The sequence below is a fragment of the Macaca fascicularis genome, chromosome 15 (genome assembly GCF_037993035.2).
Source record: "Macaca fascicularis isolate 582-1 chromosome 15, T2T-MFA8v1.1".
Lineage (NCBI taxonomy): Eukaryota > Metazoa > Chordata > Mammalia > Primates > Cercopithecidae > Macaca > Macaca fascicularis.
In genome coordinates, this window is record NC_088389.1 from 111,747,501 (window position 1) to 111,759,581 (window position 12,081).

The 12,081-nt window shown below is 40.9% G+C and overlaps 1 long non-coding RNA gene across 1 annotated transcript in view; it reads right to left on the minus strand.

The window, feature by feature from the left end:
• LOC141408565 (uncharacterized) overlaps positions 1-10,654 on the minus strand; it is a 23,352-nt gene extending 12,698 nt beyond the window's left edge. Inside the window, exon 1 of the long non-coding RNA XR_012423982.1 lies at positions 10,400-10,654. This is a non-coding gene — a long non-coding RNA (uncharacterized lncRNA). The remainder of the gene's footprint in view (positions 1-10,399) is intronic.
• Between the last annotated feature and the right edge of the window lie 1,427 nt (positions 10,655-12,081).

Here is a 12,081-nt window from a genome sequence, read left to right on the forward strand (position 1 = left end):
CGCCTCCCATCACCAGGTGGGACCTGCTTCACCAGGTGCACCCACTTCATCAGGTAGCTGCAGTTTTTGCTGGGGACAAATAAAACAGACTCAGGGAAAAGAAATCTAAGAACGATTCAGAATACCTTTTCTTTTAAATTGAAAGCAATATTTTCTTGATTCTGTTTTCTTAAGTATCTCAGGCTGGGCTGACATACCTGTTTCTCTCACATTTGAACCATCTAGTGACCTTCTCCCCGCAAAAAGGGAAAAAATTATCAAAATACACCTTTGGTTCTATAAACTGAGGTGGGCTTTACCAATGAAATCTGGTTCCCGATGCTTTCTTGAAGCTAACAATTTATCCGTTTTCTGTTTCTAGTCACCACCACCACCCGCCACCCCGGAAAAAAAACGAAAAAATAAAAATTTCTCTTACGTGGAGAAACCTACTTATCACAATGATAGTCAGCTAGCTAAGAAAAAGCATACTCCTTTCCTCACATACTAAAGAAACAAATATTTGTATAAATGTTACTCTGGTTGCTGTGATGAAGGGGCTGGCTGCAGTCAAGAGCACCAATGCTGTCATATAGAAAATATCTGCTGTGTTCCTGAAACCAGGCGCTGACCCTTGGTTCTAATGGAGTAGTTACGAGCCATGATGACAAGACAGGAACACAAGACAGGCAAGTTGGAGATCAGCATAAGAAGGGTTAACGAGACACCCTTCACCGTATTGCAGGGAGTTGCATCTGCAAAACCCTCAACCTTTGCCAGTTTTATTTGCATCTCAGAGAGAGGCTCCCTGTTATGAGGAAGTCTGCCCCTAAGACCTTTTACTTGGCCTTTCTCTGTTAATTCCAACAATAGGCAATAAGACTTGCCACCAAGAGGTGGCCAGAGGTGGAACGGCCAGGTAGAAATTTCATTTCCAACCAAGGGAACATTTCAATTTCTAGGAAATCAATTGAGCTTCTATTAAAAACAATGACACATCTATGCGCTTCTGCAAATAGGCTGCTTCCTGTTGGAAGGCAGAAAGCTGCCCTCCCCTGAGCCTCCAGATGAGCTCTGATTTATCCCTCCTGCACCAAGAATCATGTGAGCTGAAAGGTCAGGCAGTTAAAGATTTATGCTTTGTTTTATGAGATTGCTCAGAGAGAGACTCTTTTCCCTCTCTTGTTTATTTTTTATCTTCCCCCAGCCTGTCGTCCATTTTTCTGCCGAAGCTAGACCATAGAAAAGGAAATGGGAAAATGTCCTGTAATATGAGCCCAGGAGCTTGCCGTCTCTCCAGATGGCAGGCTGTGTCGAACCAACGAGGGCAACCCCTGTGGCCGGCCACCACAACCCACCCAGAGAGGGGCACATGCATCAGTGCGCCTTGTAAATCTTTTTTAACCTCACTTCTGGACTGGGATGTATTTGTTTTTCTAGGCAGATGGATCTGGCTCTCTCTGGGCCTTACTTACAAAATGATCTGTCACTGTCTACCCTAATAACCTACGGCAGTCTGTAATAAAGTCAGCTTGCCCAGTCTAGCAAGTGGACGCCATAGCTTAGATCATGTCAGGTCTTTCTGTTTATTAGATGTCTATCTTGGGCTACCCAGGCATTGATCATTTCTCAAGTATACACCCCTATCTCCCACCCCAGGACAGCCATCTGAGCAAGGCATTGTAGAGGACGAAGGTAATGTGTGTGTATTACCTGCTTGCTGGGTGTGATCTTTTATGTTTATTATTGACAAGGTAATATTTGGGGAAACAACTAGTCCAGAACCTGATAGGTGAGAATGAGTTAAAAATCTTAAGCGTGTATGCATTTTTAACTAATGTGTATCTTACCAATCTCATTTGCTTCTCCCAAACCTGTCTCTCTTTTCCTATTTAGTATAATCATGACCCTTTCAACAGAGCTGGAAACCAATCAGCATGTTTTGACTTTTCTCTGTTCCCCTTATATCAAGCCAGTCCCATTTCTTACTGATCGAGCCTGAAAAATCTCCATGCCTCACTGCAGCCCTCCATCCTGTCTCCTGGGCTTACTGTGATAACCTCAGAACTGTCTTCCCTGCCAGTCTATATGCCTCCTCTGTAGTCTATGGATCTCAACACAGCATCCTGATTCAGAAATCATCAACGCCTAATCTTTTATTCAATGTAAAGTCCCAAATCCTTACAGTAGCATCCCCTTCACTGGCTAGACTCATTTGCTATCCACTCCCTTCATGCTCACGCCCATGAGCTTGCTCCACTGCCCCTGTACCCTCCTCAGCCTTTCCAGACCTCCAGACGTCTACTGCAGTTTTTCTGTCTAGAATTCTCATTATCCTTCCCTTAACTCAGAGAAAAACAAAAATAGCCATTTCCTTAAGATCTATTTCAAAAGTCATCATCTCCATTGAGCATTCCTCAGCACCTCCAAGAAGAATGAATCTCTTTTTCCTGTGATGCCTCTTTATTCATTCTGCAAGGCACCTATACCTCTGCATCATAGCAAGTCGCAAGCATTTCTCATTTCCCCCATGCCAGACTGTGAGCTGTTTGAAGTCAGAGCATGTCTTATTTGTATCTCTCCCCCTAGCAATGGGCCCAGTATTTAGCCATTGAAGTTAGAATTTTCTGATCAGCTGCAGGAGCATGACAAATAATTTGATTAGGTGTCTGAATGTACTTTGCTTTGCAAAAGGTCACTTAAGGAGAATTATGTAGATATACCCTATAATATTTTCTAAACGCTTATAATCTAAATCAGGTTCTGGCACTTAAATTTAGACTGAACTTGGTCCCTTCTCTATAACATCGCTTCTACCCTTATAATGTTTAAATATTATAATAGCAAACTTTAAGTCCCAAGACTTGCAATGACCTTGTAGAGGTCAGCTGTTGCTTTTGTGGCTTCCTAGCATCCATTGCATATTCTCTTGCTAAAAGTATTCGGAGTTCTTTGGGGAACTTACTAGCTTGCTGTTTGTGTACATTCCGCTAAGGCTGTTAAGCAAAGTTCTGAGTCCTGTTCTAACCACAGTGGTGGCATATGACTCATACCAACCAGATGATACCCTCCTAGAATTTGAATGTTGAGCCCTGGGGTAAAGAGACTTAAAAGTGTTGAAGATAATTCATTTAAACAGAGCTTGAAGAGCCTTTTGAAAACTTGTTGCTAGTTAAACATAAGGAACTACTGTTTGTTTCTGAGCCAAGCTATACAGAATTCCTGTTAATTTTGTGAAGTACAAAATATCCAATATCCTTTCTATCCTACTTTTTGCTCAAGTTATCCAGGTTGGCTTTTATGGCTAATCAAAAGAAAGCCCAGGACAGGCACAGTGGCTCACACCTGTAATCCCAGCACTTCGAGAGGCTGAGGCAGACGGATTTCTTAAACCCATGAGTTTAAGACCAGTTTGGACAATGTGGGGGAAACTCCATCTCTATAAAAGAAAAAAAAAAAAATTAGCCAGGCATGCTGATGTGTGCCTGTATTCCCAGCTACTTGGGAAGCTGAAGTGGAAGGATTGCCTGAGCCTGTGAGGTCGAGGCTGCAGTGAGCTGAGATCACACCACTGCACTCCAGCCTGGGTGACAGAGCAAGACCCTGTCTCAAAAACCCAGTTCAGAAGCATCCTCTGATTAATAAAAATATATTGAACCCATTCACTATAGTCTAAGTGTTCATTCTATTATGTTATGCCCATTGGTTATATCCCGATTGGTAAGCTAGGTATGATAAATAGGAAGTCTTGGTTACAATCCAATTCTAGATATAGCCAAAATAATTCATGCCTAAAAAAAAATCACTTGTAGGTAACTTGAAGTCATGAAAGATATATACAAGATTTATTCCAATCCTCCCATCCCTCTAGAAGTCAACATAAGCTATTTTCTTGATACACATGGAGTTTAATGTTGACTCATCTAACCTTTATCATGTATACTTTTGTCCCCTGCCCCAATGCAGCAATGATATCAAACAGTAAGGGCACTATGAGTGTGTGGTACATTTAGCTTATTTACAAAAACTATAAACGAACTAGAAAATACAATTCAGTACCCAGAAAGTTCTACAGCATGCAGGCACAAGAAAGCCCCTTTTATCCTTCGCTCTGGTACAATACATCAGAGACCTCAGCATTTAGAACTTAGAAAAGCAGGAGACACATACAGTTCCATTATTAAAGATATAGGCCTTCCAGTAACTATTTCATCCATTAAAGCTAGTGATAGTACCCTTGGCCAAGTCAGTCCAATTAACCTGCCAATTTTAATTTCCAAATAGCATTTATCCTTTCAACCTTTCTGGAAGACTGATAATGACAGAGACAATGGGAATGCCATTGTGTTAGTAACACCTTGTTTAACTTTTTTATGATTTTCCCAATATAGAGGTTTTCTCTGTCATTGGAGATCTCTCCAGAGATGTCCCATAAAGAGAATATGTTTTCCAATAACTTTTTAAACTGCAATACATTCGTCTTCCCACATGGAAAGCTTCTATACAACCAAGAAACGTAGACTATTACAAGAACACATTTACATCCTATTGAAAACAGTGATTGAATGAAATTCCTTTGTAAATGTTCAAATGATCTGCCATATACAGAAAAGAAACACCTGGGGTTTTGATTGTCCTCCCAGTGTCACAGGATCTTTGAGGTGTCACTTTTCTAGCCAGAAAACTCTGTGGCTAGTGGCAACTTGGCCTGAGTTTTGCTCAGGCCTGCTGGGCTTGTTCTGCCCACTCAACCTGGCAGGCTGCACTCGGCTCACACTACTGGCCTGAATCTCATGTCTGCCAATGGCAAACCACGCACAGACTGGTGAGGGGTGTGTGAGTGAGTGATATGGTTTGGCTGTGTTCCCACCCAAATGTCATCTTGAATTGTAGCTCCCATAATTCCCAGGTGTTGTGGTAGGGACCCAGTGGGAGGTAATTGAATCATGGGGTTGGGCCTTTCCCATGCTATTCTCATGATAGTTTTGAAAAAGTCTCACAAGATCTGATGGTTTTATAAAGGGGAGTTCCTTCCCCTGCACACATTCTCTTGCCTGCCACCATGTAAGATGTGACTTGCTCCACCTTGTCTTCCATCATGATTGTGAGGTCTCCCCAGCCATGTGGAACTATGAGTCACTTAAACCTCTTTCCTTATAAATCACCCAGTCTCGGGTGTGTTTTTATCAATAGAGTGAAAACAGACTAATACAGAAAGCAAGCATGGGGCCTGACCACTGCAAACAGCCAGGCATGCTGGCTACATCGGGGTGTGCAGCTCCAGTGCCAGCTCCCTGAGAGGCTGTGGCTGGACCAGGCATACCACAAGCAGCTTCCATAGCTGTCACCAGGGAATGTGGCCGTGCCCAGAAGCTTGGAGATACCAGGAACCACAGAGCCCCAAAGAGGGTGTCACAGCAATGGCTCAGGGAGCTCCTAGGTCTGGGTTCCCCAAAGGGCTGAGTTCTTCTCTCCTTCTCTCTTCTCCTTGTCACCCGCAACATGACAAACAAGGGGCATGTTTCAGTTTGTGTTACAGCTCTTTCAGTTCTGCCATTCAGTGGACCCCAAGTTCTTGTCCCATGTTCAGGAAGAATTAGGTACATGGAAAAGTGGGGGATGAGCAAGCCAAAGAGGTGCTTTATTGAGCAACAACAGCTCAGAGGTGACCTGCAGTGGGTAGCTCCTCTCTGCAGGCAGGGTATGCCAACATCCATTCAGCTCTTAGCAGAGAGAAGACCCACAGTGGGTCACTCTTCTCCGCAGGTACGTTGTCCTATTGTCTGACTGAGTCTGGCTGACTCCAGGGTTTTTATGGGTTTCAGAGGGGAGAAAGTGTGTGCTGATTGGTCCATGAGCAGCCATGGGTGGGACCAGAAAAAAAAAAAAAAAACAGTTCTCACTCCAGTCTGTGGAACTGGCAGCTGTGAGGCTGGTTCCCAGGTCTCACACCATCCCTGTACTGAAAGTGGAGGCTCTCTGGTGATCCACCTCTTTCTACCTGGGAACCTGCCTGCCTCCTGCCACCATTAACCTGCCATTCACAGTGCCTACAGCATCCATGTTGTTTGTGCTGAGGGGTGCCTGCAGGCCCATGCTGAGCCACCCTTAGTCCTCCCTTGGCCTCCCTACCATTCTCATCAGCATCCAAAGTCAGGAGGGGGCCAAGGCATCAGGGGTCTGGCATGTCAGCACTGCCCCAAGCGTAGATACACCTGGTCAGATGGTGACAGCACCTGGGCTCAACCACAACTTTGCTCCAAAATCGGAGTAGGTGCTGGGAGCAGGGAGAGTTCAGGCAGCAGAAACAGGCACTCGTAAGCCTACAGGGGCAGGTGGGCTTCCTGGGCCTCCAAATGTGCAGAGATGCCTGGGTCTGAAACTGACTGCAGCTGCATTCAGGAGGCTGCCCCTCCAACTTGGAAGGGAATGGGGCTTCTGCCTGTTCTTGGCTCCCACTGGCTCCATGGAGCAGGCAGCCCCAGCTGCACCTCCCCCACTGAAGCCAGCATCATGGCAGCAATCACTCTAGACAGGCTTCTGCTGCCATCACCAGGACTATAGGCTTGACAAACCAAATATTGGCCATAAACCATTTAAGCAATTTTAATACAATCACCCTAAAATATGTATTCATCATTTGGGTCATCTTACATATTCCATGATGAGTTACAAAGTGCAAGGCTCTTTACAATAGGAGCTTCAGGGATTCGGGGATGACCAGGCAGGCGTCCAGTTCCTTTGTGAGTACATGTTTAACACAGAATTTCTCATGTCAGATACTGATTTTGCTTTTCCAAACCTAGTACATTTATAATCTTTAATAAATCCTTATAGAGAAGTTGACTTGGATCAATCTTAAGGAGTTCATTCAAATTGCACATCTTAACAGTTTCAGCATTGGCTGACCTATCATGAAAATCTGCCAGAACACTTCCTTTGTATTCAATTAATTCTTGTTCTACTTGATTTTGTGTTAACTGTATAAACCAATCATTAAGAATGTCAGGAATTCCCACCCAGTCTAATGGCAAGATCTTCAAGTTATCAAAAACTTGTACTTGTCAAAGTTCTTTCCATGAACCTTTTGAAAATGCAACACTTTTTGGACTATAACAAACTGAAAATGCTTTTAGAGAAGAAATAATTGAATGACAAAGACTTAGAATGGCCATGTTAAAGCATTATAACCAGCATTTGACAAGGAAGCTTGGTTATCTCTATTGCATACAACATTTGAAGATAACAACTAGAATGATCACTGATAGTATTAGGACTATTAGATTTCTATGAATTTCACAGAATTTCTCAAACACATTCATAAAGATAATTCAAAGAGATTTATCATCACATTATTTACCAATGTTTTCCATACAACATATGAAACAAGCCTAATTAGTTTAACATCTCTACAAGATGAGACACTTCCTAATGCTCTCCAGTTACCCACATAGAAAATCCCAAGTCAATTCTAGATCAAAAAGACTAATTTATCATTTGATTTGGGGTAACATTAAAAATAGAGGTTTACAGGTCACTGTGAAAAGATCACTTAATCAGAGTGATAATTAAATACAGGAAGCCACATAGTGGTGGGAAAAATCCTAACTCTTTAGTAGAAAGGACTCAGTTTCCTTAAGTAATCAAACAACCTAATAAGGCTCTATTTCCTATTAAGAACAGATCAGTTCTCCACAAAACCCTCTTTGTTTTAACAGAGTACTAGATTCTAATTTTGCATAGTTACACAGTTGATATCAATCCTCAGTTCTTAGAAAAACAATTCCCTTCTAATTCTTATCAGTTTGACCACAATTTCTTTCACAACACTTATCTTCCGTAAACCTTCTACAACTTTCTTATCCAGTTTTATCTATCTTTTATTCTGAAACAACCTTTAAACAATTTGTAAATTAGACAAAATTACTCTCAACAAAAATTTTTTAAAAACCCACGTCTTTCATGTGGTATAGATTCACCTACCAAAAACATGTCTTACTTTCCTCATATAGGAAGCCATAGTTTTTTAGTTTTAACTAGTTAGAATCTCCTAAACTCGTAGTAATCTTAATTTCCAATGGAAACCTTGGAAGCAAGCACTTGTGAACTGTTTTATAGTAGCATTTTGTAGATGAGCACCATTTTAGCTTAGAAACTTGTCTTCATAGTACCACCCTTTTTATGTTTAATAGACCAAAATACACCTGGGTTTTCTATACTGCAAAAGAGAAAAAAACAATATACCACTAGCACAACTTATTATCAGACAAACCAAGACCAACACTATGTTTAATATTAGATAAGTGGCACCAAAAATGGCTGACACAAGAAGTTCAGTTCAGCCATTCAACTATTTGTAGATAGAAGTGGACAACTCTTTTTCTTTCTAGAATGCAACTACTAATTTTCTTATACTGTGTGTATGTGTGCATCTGTTTCTCCTATGACACAGAAAAAAACCACGTCTACTGTGTGTATATCCCTGACCCTAATACAATGTGTTACACATAGTATATAGTCAAATATCCGTTTAGTGAATGAATATGGCCATGCATTGATTATTAGCCTCAACTAACTCATCATTGCATTACTCTCTTTTCCAAGAGGACACATTCTACATTCTCAATGAAAGACGTGAACAGCTGTTTTATCTTTAGAACAGTTTCAATCAGCCTATCCCAATCACTGAAGTTAATTGGAAAGTCCCCCACTAGTCAAAAAAAAAAAATCACATTTCTCCTATCTTCAGGCTTTCCCCTCCCAAAACACAATGAGACAGAAGGGTTGAAGAGCAAGTTTCAGTGTCTTAACTTACTGAAAAATGAGTCATACATTTCATAGATATCTATCACTTAATCCAACATAACTTTAAGACCTTGGATAATAAAAGATTCTTGTGACTCATATACAAGTTTCCAACCTATTTACATTCAACTAGTTTACTCATTCTTAACAAATATGCTTAAATTGCTCATTACACATAGGTAGCCATTGAAATTCAGAAAATATTACCCCCAGATATATCACTGTGATATTGATTGCCAATATGTAAGCAAGGCAAGGCGTTCTGAATTCCCCTTATCTTCTGAAGACAGATTCTCCCAAGGGACTCAACTGTTATCAATCCTCTGAAGATTAACTCACAAGAAAGGAAGTTTCATCACATCCTGACAGACCTTGCTACTAATCATCATCTATTCTTTTAAAGGCCTGTTCATTTTTCTGAAAAACCATTCACAGGGCGTGAGAATATTTTATTTACCCATTGACCAGTTGACTTATTTCAGCAAGCAGGGTAAGGGATCCGTGACCATTTCCTGATTAACCTGTCTGATTATTGCCCTAAGTTATTGTTACCTAGGTCACTCATTGAATTCAGGTTTCAGACCTAAATACCATTACCTACTGAGACAAAGAAAGTAGCAAGCCCAGCTAAGACAAAATGGTCAGAGGCAAGGCTTGTTATATAGACTCAGGTCTTTTTGCCTTCCCTATTGTAAAGCCTCAAGAAGAGAAAAACCTGAAAACAAAACAAAACTTAGTTCTTCCTGTCTTCCTGGTGCAGAGAGGAAGACGCCTCTGTAAATGGAGACTTCCTCCACTGACACAAGTTTCCTTCATTAAAGATAGGTCTTAAAATAACTAAAAATAGGCAGCTGCTTCCCAACTCAACCTGTGCTCTTTTAACTAAATTACTGAGTTCTGGGCAGAGCCTATTAAGGAATAAGGCAGACAAAGCATTTTCCGTACAAGACTAGAATAATTTTTAACATTATTCTGAGCTCAAGTTTTAGAACCTACTCATCTAAGAGCTCAACTTATATAAACGATTTTGCCCCTCACATTTTAGTCTCTTAAAAGCCTGTGTGCTAATTAATAAATGAATGTCATGGCTTCTGTGGGGCTTTTGATTGTTCCTTTTCTAATATATCCTACAAATAATAATTTTACCCAAATTAAAACTTTCTAATTGTGGCCACTATAATCCCAAATTACCTTTGGCAAGGTTTGCCCATTCCTCTAAAAAAAAAAAAAAAAAAAAAAAAAAAAATATATATATATATATATATATATATATAATTCTGGGGTTTTTTCTGGGGATTCTTATGCATGAACTTGGCTGGGATTTCAAATGTAGGAGTTCCACACCCTAGACCCATTCCAGTTCCTATTTAACACAAGCCAGCCACCCCAAGAAGGACACATATGCCTTTTCAGAGCACAAACTAACCCTCGGTGGAGTTTCAGAAGGTGGAAAGGAATTCCTTATTGGATAGAGTAACCTTACCTACTGAACCCAGTTCAGTTTTTGTGGAGACTTTAAACCCAGCTTAGATTTTTTTAAAAAAAAATGCTCAAAAACACTCAGATAGCTCAAAACACACATTTGTGAAGCTTCATAATGTGAGAGAGAACTCACCAGTGATTCGCAGAAAATGCAGGAAAACAGTGAAGACAGTGGTCTCAGTGAGCACCTATGCCTGGTTGCTTGATGGTCCCGGGGCGGCTGGAGTTCTGTTCTGAATCCTACCAACGATAACAAATGTCTTAAAAGGAAAGTCTTAGACAAGTTTAAAAGTTAAGTGAGTTTAACTGAGCAAAGAAAAACAAAATAAAACAAAAAAATTCATAAATTGGGCAGCCTTTTGAACCAGAGTAGGTTCAGAGAATGCCAGCCGAGAACCTGATCTGATAGCATTTATAGGAAATGGAAGTTTGGTATAGAGACAACTTAACTGGTTACAGCTTAATTGGTTAATTGGTTACAGAGACTCAATTAACCAAAACTCAGCTGCTGTAGTTAAACTCCATATTGGTTTGGTCTGTTAGGCTTTCTATAGGAGCCTAGTCCAAATCAACGGCCTCTCACAAATTTCATTTAACATCTCAAATGGTGACTTGGGTATAATTAGGCTTGTAAATATTTCTTTCAGCACTACAGTGAAATCGAAAGATTGGTTGTGATTCCTACTTTAGGTAGCTTTGCTATTCTTAATCTGCTCACAAAAAGCTGAGGGTGTTTTCTTATTCTTGAATCAGCTCCTAAGATTGTACTATTTTTAAAGAACTGTCCATTAATGTGAAGGAAACAACCTGGATAAAGCCAGCTCTAGGAAACTGGATTTATAAATAGAAAAGTAGACCAATCAATTGATGTTTTTCTTCCCTTTCTTACGAAAGAAACCTGCAAGATTCTCACATTCTCTGAAGGCAGTCCTGCAAACTGGTTTGGAGAGCAGATACAGACTCAACATAATTAGATAGAGTAAGAATGAGAAAAGAAAAGGAAAAAAAAAAAGGATGCAGGAGAAAGAAAAAAAGGATATTCTAAAGATTCCCCATTCCCCATGGGTTCAGACTGAAGCTAGTCTCCATTTGAGATACGTTCATAAATACCTTTTAACCTCACGCTATCAGGCTTTCCCCCACTCCTTTTTTCCTGAGAATAGTTTTCTCCCACTCCCCTCATCAGTCATATGAACAGAAAAACCTGAAAACAAAATAATCAATGTCTTGCCACTCGGGGTGTGGGTCTTAGGCTAGCAACACTGGCATCACCTGAGAGAGAGTTTGAAATACAGAATCTCAAGGACTGCCCTGAGCTGCTATATGGGTGATGTTGATGGCACCGGGCAGATTTTTCACCTGCTTGTATACCCATTCTCTAGCTATCCTGATATTGACTGATAACAACAACTCTCAGCTGACCCCTTATCTAGAGCGTTATCCACACCTGGAAGTCCATACAATACACATTCCCATCACGCCACCCAGCAAACTTCAGCTAATGACTAACTGCTGTCTAGGAACAGAAGCCTGGGCCTTCATCTCAGGATGGTACTCTTTGTTGCAATTTGTGTTCTAAAGATTCCCCATGGGTTCAGACTGAAGCTAGTCTCCATTTGAGATACGTTCACAAACACCTTTTAACCCCACTCTATCAGGCTTTCCCCCACTCCTTTTTTCCTGAGAATAGTTTTCTCCCACTCCCCTCATCAGTCATATGAACAGAAAAACCTGAAAACAAAATAATCAATGTCTTGCCACTCGGGGTGTGGGTCTTAGGCTAGCAACACTGGCATCACCTGAGAGAGAGTTTGA